We start from the raw sequence: 7,202 nt of genomic DNA on the forward strand, positions 1-7,202 counted from the left end.
CTACCCCGCCTCCCGGGTTCTCATTCTGGAACTTTAATGTTGCCAAGATTCCAGAAGACTACTCCTCCAATACTCATAATTATAGCATTTAGTAAATGCTTTTGTGTGCCCAAGGTATGTGCACATATCATACTACTTTCTTGACTTACAGAAACCCCCTCTTAAGTTCCTGTCTGTCTATTTGACACCTCTCTGGATGTGTCAGTTCGTTAAGAAGCTACTTTCTTCCTGTTTGATTTGGCTTTCCTCTTGATTTTAAGTTTTATGAGCCTGCAGATCAATGTCTACCCTCATCAGTTTCACATTAGCATTCAGCCTGTCCTGCCCCCACGTGTCAATGTGGGTCAAGAAGTATACTGTTGGGGAAGACCACAGACTCTCTTGACTTAAACCACCCATTCCATGTTAGTGGGCAGCAGGAAAAAGACACGCGATCAAACACCGTCTTAATGTAAGGGAACACAGTTTGAAAAACATGAATACAAGCCCATCACAGGAAAATCAGTGATAACGTGAAGACAAGCAAGTCAAAATAGAATAGCATCCTTCAGACTCATGAGGTGACTCCACTTACTAACAAAAATGTGAAAGGTCTACCATAAATATTTAAAGGATTGTTTTGTGGAAGGGGAATGAGGTTCATACTAAATATTAACAAGGGTAGAGTTTATGTCAACATGTACAAACTGCAAGTGGATAAGCTCAGTCTTGATATGAGGAAGAACTTTCTAACTGAACAAGTTGTAGATGAGGCTCCCTCAGAAGGCAAAGAGTTCTACCACTAAAGCTATTAAACTTTAGACTGGACATCAAATTTCAGAAGTAAAAATCAGTGGCTTCAAAGGGAAACAAGCATTAAATGGCAATTGGCAGGGTTAGGTTACACCTCCTCCTAACACCAGCATTCTTGGATTCTGTCAAGGATGAGCTCAGACTGCTAGTGTTTGCCCGCAAACTCTCACTGAAAGAAAGAAATAAAGAAAAGAAGACAAAGCATAAATAACTGCAAATAGATGCTAACATAAAAGTAACACCTATTCTACAGCTAATTGCTGGTGTGATTCTCCTCTAATTACATGACTGTGAATGTGTCTTTTCTTTTTAAGTCTTCTGCCAGGATGGCTAGATCCAAGCATGTTTTACAGCAGCTCTAATAGGGGACTATATTTTGGAGTAGAATTTGTTGAATTCCTGTCAGTACCTGTCATTATTTTATTTGATCTTATTGACTTCAGTAGCATTCTCAAGTAATACTTTCCAGATTAACGAGTGGATTGTTTACAGAGAAGAAAGTAAACACTTTTCTGTTAATGAAATGCTTTAAAGAATTAACTTCCTGTCAGTCCATTTTATAGAAGTGGCATTTCAAAGCCCTGTTAAGATTGTTTTACAGACTTCGTAACTGCTGTAACACATTAGGGGGTAATCACATTGGATGGTGCCTGCTGAGCTTGGCAAGACTTGGTCAGTAGTTTAAAGAACTGTTCCAATACAGTCAGCTCACTAGTAGCTGGGTGACTCTAATTGAAATAACCTGACTATGCCATTAATCCAAATGAATACTTCAATCCCATTTATGCTTCATTTGAATCCAAGATTAAAAAGATGTCACTTACAAAAATGAGCTTCATTATAATATTGGCCTCAAGGGTCAGGGTAGTAGGAATATATTGTAGGTGAAATCTCATACTGATACACATTTTTAAGTCATTTGTCTATTAGTTTTTTATTACAAGTACCTGTCACCTATGAAGTCAAATCATAGAAATCCCTATGATATTATAATTTTCAATATATCTATTTCAATTGACCACTATTAGATGAAGATCAAGCAGATTTTATGCTAATACTCTTGACAAAGCCCACTTTCCATGATGTTGACAGAGATTGTGCTTTAGAAACTAAATCTCCTCTCCAGGTCCCCATGAGCCCCACCTTCTACCACCTACTATTCAGATCCTTTTGTAGTCTTCTCCAACATCGTACCAGGGTTGGTCTGTGTGTCCAAGGAATACAGCCAAGATGATGACATGTTACTTGTAAGATTAGGTTGGATTCCCTCTCTCAGATGGCTCTTCCTAAGGGAAGCCAGCTGCCATGTTGTGAGGATACTGAAGCAGCCTATGGAGAGAGAGCCATGCGGCAAGGAAGTATCTGGCCACAGCAACTATGCAAAATAATAAACCTTTCCTGTTTTAAGCTACTAAATTTAAGATTACTTTTTATGCAGTAACAGATAAATAAATTCAGATCTTAGCACTTTAGAAATGGGATGCCGAAATTAAAAAAATTCTCAATGTGAGAGTGAGTTTGGAACTGAGGAGTAGGCAGAAGCTGGAGAAGATGAAAAGACTTTGAAGAGAGTGCTAGCGAAAGCTCGAAGTGCCTTGAGCATGCGGACTTAAGAAAAGTAAAGAAAATCTACTGGAAAGCTGGAGTTTAGAAATACTGTTGCCTGCAGTAATAAGCAAGGTAGAACATTTGCCTAAAGAACTGAGTGATCTTGCTAAAAGTCTGTCCAACCAAAGTATTAAATGTCCCTTGGTTTCTCCTTGCTGCCTACAAGAAAATGTGAAAGGAGAGATAAACTAAAGGAAGGATTGTTAAACAAGAAGAGATTATTATCAGGCTAATAATATTATGTTAATAAATATATAACAAAAAGACATGACATGACAAACTCATTAAAATATGCAAGAAATAGAAAATTTGAACAGATTCATTAACATGAAGCAAATTAAAATGGTAGTCAAAGACATGTTTTCCATCAGCAACTCGTCCCCATTAAAAAAAGTAATCCTTGATGGATTCACAAATGAGAATTACCAAACTATCATGGATAATTTATTCTATGCTTATTAATTTCCTAGGGCTACTGTAATGAACGACCACACAGCAGGTGGCTCAAAAACAACAGAAATTTATTCTTTCAGAGCTCTAGAGCTTCAAGTCCAAAACCAATATATTGGCAAGGCTACGACCTCTCTTGTAGCTTCTGGTGGATTTTTTTAATAGACGTTTTTTAGAGCAGTTTCATGTTGATAGCAAAATTGAGGAGAAAGTATAGAGATTTCTCATATACTCCCTGCCCACAACCATTCATAGCCTTCCCCATTATCAACATCTTCCACCACAGAGATGCATTTATTACAACTGGTTAACCTATATTGACATATCATTGTTATCCAAAGTCCATAGTTTACATTACGGTTCATTCTTGGTGTTGTGCATTCTATGGGCACAAACACATGTATTCACTGTTATAGTACCATACAGAGTAGTTTCACTGAGTTTTTAATATTCTTTGTCTGTCTATTCATCCCTCTCTTCTCCCTAATCCCTGGCGACCACTGATTATTTTACCTGTTTCCATAGTTTTGCCTTTCCCAGAATGTCATATAGTTGGAAGCACACAGAATGCAGTCTTTTCAGATTGGTTTCTTTCACCTAGTAATATGCATTTGAGTTTCTTCCATGTCTTTTCATGGCTTGATAGCTGATTTCTTTTTAGCAGTGAATAATATTCCATTGTCTAGCTGTACCTAGATTATTTATCCATTCATCTACAGAGGGATGTCAAGCTTACTTCCAAGTTTGGCAGTTAAAATAGAGCTGCTGTAAACATTCATGCGCAGATTTTATGTGAACATAAATTTTCAACTCCTTTGGGTAAATGCCAAAGAGCATGATTGCTTGATTGTACTGTAAGAGTATGTTTAGTTTTGTAAGAAACTACCGAAGTGTATTCCATAGTGGCTACACCGTTTTGCACTCCCACCAACAATGAATGAGAATTCCTATGACACATCCTTGCTGGTATTTGGTGGTCTCACTGTTCCAGATTTTGGCCATCTTAATAGGCGTGTAGTGGTATCTCTACATATTTTAATTTGCATTTCCTTGATGATATACAATGTGGAGAATCTTTTCATACACTTCTTTGCCATCTGTGTATCTTCTCTGGTGAAGTATCTGTTAATATCTTTGGCACATTTTTTATTCAGGTTGTTTGTTTTCTTGTTGTTGAATTTAAGAGTTCTTTGTGTAATTTGGATAATGATCCTTTATCAGATATGTTTTTTGCAAATATTTTCTCCCAGTCTATGACATTTGTTTTCATTCTCTTGACAATGTATTTTGCAGAGAAGAAATTTTTAATTTTATTGAAGTGCAGCTTATAAATTCTTTCTTTCATGGATTGTGCTTTTGTTGTTGTATTTAAAATGTCATTGCCAAACTCAGGGTCATCTACATATTCTCCTATGTTATCTTCTAAGATTTTTATAGTTTTTTGTTTTACCTTTGGGTCTTTGATCTATTTTGAGTTAATTTTTGTGAAAAGTCCTGCTTTTTTCACTAGCTCCTCCTCTTCTAAGCTCCATTCAAATGTCTTTTCTGAAAACCCACCTCAACTGTTTCTGTCCCTGTGATTCTTGGTTATGGTGGTCAGGGGACAGGCGGTGGTGAGGCTCTGTCACTGCAGGACCAATCCAAGTCCGCATTGTCAAAAATAACCATTCCTTTGAGTTAGATGACACCACATTAAAGTGCACGCTTCTCTTGGAAGCTGTCAGAGTCAAGGAGATTGTTGCCATATCTGTTCCTGGAGCATTTTCCTCTATTCCTGACAGAGTTCATGTTGAGATACATGTAGAACTAGGAATTAGTTGATTGGATTTGAGATTATAGAGAGGTCTGCCTGGATGAGAGAGCACAACAATCCAGGTGTGGAGTGGTCTTCCTTATCAATAAACCTGATGGTAAAAAAGTTGCAGTGTTATTGATGGACTCTCAAGGAACCTTTAGCACAATGACAAGCTTAATACAGGTACACAATTTATCCCAAAATGTCCTAAAAGATGATCTGCAGAACCTCCAGCTTTCCACTGAGTATGGCAGACTGGCAATGGAGGTAATATCCCCGAAGCCATTTCAGAGTCTGATATTTCTTGTTTGAGACTGGAGTTTCCCATGTGAATTTTCATATGGAGCTTACGGTGGCACCAAATTCTTGGAAAAGTGCCTCAAGTCCTCTGGGAAACAGCATGAAGAACTACAGAATGTTTCAAAACATATCTATTTCTGTTTCACCAAAATATATTGCCTTCTGCTGCCTCATCCTAGCTTAAAAGTAGCTACTTTGATGGAATCCAAACTTTGATGGAAAACTGAAAGAGACAGATGATGAATTCATCAAAACTTGAAAACACTGATTCCTTGGCTACCTAGTCCTGAGAACCTAGATATTAAAGAGATTAATAGGAATAAAATCACCTGCCAAGGTCTGGTGTACTACTTCAAGGCTCATCAAAAGATCTATCAAGGTTAAGAATTACTATATCCCAAATCTATTTTACAGGCCACAACAGAAGCTAAGGATTTAGTAGTCATGGCAACTGCCAAGGATACATGAAACGAGAAAATGGAAGAGATCTGTGGTAGTGACACACCACTTCTGTTTCCAAATGACTTGCAGACCAAACATCTGGAGCTTAAGGAAGAATCTGTGGAGCTATCCTGAGGAGTGAAGAAGATGGTTGGGGAGGAATTGAGCTGGCGTTATGTGTGGCATTTGGAGAGTAAAATAAATGAGCCCTACCAGTATATCAAGCATAATGAGCAAAAATATCTTCCATGCACTCATACCCAGGCCACACTGTTTATCACCATCTTTATTTCATATGTGATTGTTGGTGTGACTAAATTCATTGGTTTGCACATTATAGATAGACTATGCAATGTGATAATGGATTTCACCCTTATTACCCTGTGCTCCAGGGTACAATCTGGTACTCAGGAGAATACCAAGAGCTAGGTGCTGTAATACATCAGGTAGCTGCAACCTTATGGGACAGGCTTTATACAGGTTTTATAGTACTGTGGCAACCAACAGAAATCTCCATCACCAAGCGTTTCCTGTACCAAATTTAAATTCTACTGAACTATCAGAAAAGAAGAAACTTTAATCCAAATTTTAAAAAATACAGTTGTATGACCAATTGCCAGTTAAATATTCAGTTTTATGTCTTTATGGAAGCATTCAAAGTGCTTTCATCAGAACAGAGTGAAATATCAAACAACTTTCAAGATTGCAAATGGTTTAGTTCTTTTACTTCAGATATATGTGTGCATGGTTATATCATTTCATTAACGTGCATTTCCATGATTTTTTTCTTCAAGTGTGTTGTCATAATTTAAAGTATTTGCTTATTTAAGATGACAGTATCTATGTTCTGCTGGAATTTATTAGATTCTAAGAATGAGTTATAATTAAATGACATAGATACTTCAAAAAGTTGTGCAGAGGGTAACATCTGTGTCTAGAATCATTGTTTTGCATATGGATGTCCAATTGTTTCAACATCCTTTGTTGAAAAGACTATCTTTGCTCCAGTGTATTACCTTTGCTTCTTTGTCAAAGATCAGTTGACTCTGTTTATGTGGATTTATTTCTATGCTTTCTATTTTGTTCCACTGATTTATTTGTCTATTCTTTTGCCAATACTACACTGTATTTATTGCTGTACATTTATAATAAGTCTTGAAATCAGGTAGTATCAGTCTTCCAAGTTTATTCTTCTCTTTCAATATTGTGTTGGCTATTCTGGGTCTTCTGCTTCTCCATATAAACTTTAGAATTAGATCCTCAATGTCAACAAAATAACTTACCGTGATTTTTATTGGGAATGCATTGAAACTATAGATCAAGTTGGGAAGAACTGACATCCATGAACATATAACATCTTCTTATTTATTTAGTTCTTCTTTGATATCTTTCATTAGAGTTTTGTAGTTTTTCTCACACAGATCTTATACAATCGTGCATCGCATAATGACATTTCAGTCAACAAAGAACCACACATACGATGGTTGTCCCAGAGGTGAGTACCATATAGCTTAGGTGTGTAGTGGGCTATGCCATCTAGTTTTGTACAACTATACTCTATGATGTTCACACAATGATGAAGTTGCCTAATGAGGAATTTCTCAGAACATATCCCCATTGTTAAGTGACACATGACTGTACACATTTTGTTAGATCTATACCTATTTCATTTTTTTTGTATGCTAACATAAATGATATTGTGTTTTTTATTTCAAATTCCACTGTTCACTACTAGTATCTAGGAAAATAATTGACTTTTGTACATTAACCTTGTAACCTGTAATCTTGCTGTAATCCCCTATTGTTCCAGGATTTT

General features: G+C 36.7%; 1 pseudogene; it reads left to right on the forward strand.

The window, feature by feature from the left end:
* The first annotated feature begins 677 nt into the window (after window positions 1-677).
* Window positions 678-5,966, forward strand: LOC103563824 (atlastin-1 pseudogene; annotated as a pseudogene).
* Window positions 5,967-7,202: the final 1,236 nt, after the last annotated feature.

This window comes from Equus przewalskii, chromosome 15, assembly GCF_037783145.1.
Source record: "Equus przewalskii isolate Varuska chromosome 15, EquPr2, whole genome shotgun sequence".
Classification (NCBI taxonomy): Eukaryota; Metazoa; Chordata; class Mammalia; order Perissodactyla; family Equidae; genus Equus; species Equus przewalskii.